This window comes from Aplysia californica, unplaced genomic scaffold (assembly GCF_000002075.1).
Source record: "Aplysia californica isolate F4 #8 unplaced genomic scaffold, AplCal3.0 scaffold00170, whole genome shotgun sequence".
Lineage (NCBI taxonomy): Eukaryota > Metazoa > Mollusca > Gastropoda > Aplysiida > Aplysiidae > Aplysia > Aplysia californica.
In genome coordinates this window covers 296,416-297,966 of record NW_004797440.1, presented here as the reverse complement: position 1 = coordinate 297,966, position 1,551 = coordinate 296,416, and the positions used below count along the sequence as shown (strand labels likewise).

Genomic DNA, 1,551 nt, shown 5'->3' with positions numbered 1-1,551 from the left:
TCTGGAGTTTAGGAAGAGGGTGTGTATGCATATGTGAGTGTGTGTATGTATGTGCGTGTGAATGTGTGTGAGTGTGTGTGTGTGTGTGTGTGTGTGTGTGTGTGTGTGTGTGTGTCCGCGCACCTTCGGAAAGTGTAGGCTAATAACAGGCGCAAGGAGGTGGGGGTCACATGAGAGTGAACATGGTATGACTACGACACGTATGACAGATTCTGATCTTTGATTCATGATGAGAAATCGTGAACATATTAACTGATTAGCGCTAATGACATAGCCTATTATAAATAAGCATCAAGATTCAAAACCGCAGAGGCAACAATGCAAAACAGAAACAGCAAAAAACCGAAGCGAAGAAAGAACTAGATCTATCTAATCTAGATCTAGATCTAGATCTAGACAACAAACGAAACAACACGCTGAAACAAAAAGTAAAAGAAACGCGACATGATAAAAATATCCAAGGCCTCTAACACCAAGGACCATTGTATGTCCACCTGGTGGACTGTCCTCTTCCTACCTGTGTGTGGCAGAAGAGCTCGTTGAATCCTCCACCTTCTCCGCTCGTCGTTAATCAGAATGATAATTGATAATCCTCCCTCGCCTCGCCGTGGCAGTGCACAATACACACACAGACACACACTCTCTTCAACTTCAAGAGCTGTAGTGTCAGCTACAAAGTCCTTGACTAAGTTCTACTTTTTCAGGCCTCGCTCTTGGTTCCTCCTTCGCGCTTGATCGACAACCCACCTTCGCGGTTATTTAGTTCTTCGGTAGTTCTTCCTTTATGGCTCTATTATTATTGTACTTGGACTCATGGAGCGACAACTGCTAGCACTACTAGATCTAGATCTAGGTCCACTGCGCTTCAAATGGCGCTTTCTAAATTATTCTTCCTGTATATCTTCTCTCTACCCGACCTGGCCGTGAAAAGCGAGCGAACGCGCTGACGGCTGACAGGGACAAACAGCACCGCGCAAACCGTGTCTCGTGAAGGAAGCAGGCAGACAGAGAGAGAGAGAGAGAGAGAGAGAGAGAGAGAGAGGGAGTAGGGTGGGAGGGGTTTGACGCACGACGTCACAGATCGTCTTGCGGCCGTGTGCGAAATTTCGATCCCCCCCAAACACGGATAAAGCTCGTGGCCAGGACAGAGGCCAGGACGTGGCGCAGAAGGCACAAACAGCCTGGGCTGTGCAAAATCCGATTCCGTGTTGTTGTCATCCGGGTATTTAGTCATGCAAAAGTAAGGAAGAAAAAAAAGAAAGAAATTGACTGCAGGTCGACCCGCTTTTGTCACAAAATAGTTCTCTGGGTTTTTCCAAGAGCTTAAAGGGGATGGTGATATTTCCCCATGTTTAAAAAAAATAAGGGGGGGGGGATGGTGTTCAGAAAGAGGATGATACTTTATCTACAAAACGTATAAGTTAGCAGGGGCGAAGCGTCTATATAATCAAATAATCACTGCTTCCCTTCCTAATTTTGAAACATTGTCGCTGTCAAATTCATCCTTAAACGTAAACCTCTTAAATTAAAAGTAAAAAGAGGTTCGTAATC

The 1,551-nt window shown here is 45.3% G+C and overlaps 1 protein-coding gene across 1 annotated transcript in view; it reads right to left on the bottom strand.

The window, feature by feature from the left end:
• The window catches only part of LOC101863668 (probable GPI-anchored adhesin-like protein PGA25), a gene marked incomplete in the record, with an annotated part of 76,974 nt that extends 75,965 nt beyond the window's left edge, over positions 1-1,009 (bottom strand). Inside the window, 1 exon segment of the mRNA XM_005098029.3 lies at positions 518-1,009.
• Positions 1,010-1,551: the final 542 nt, after the last annotated feature.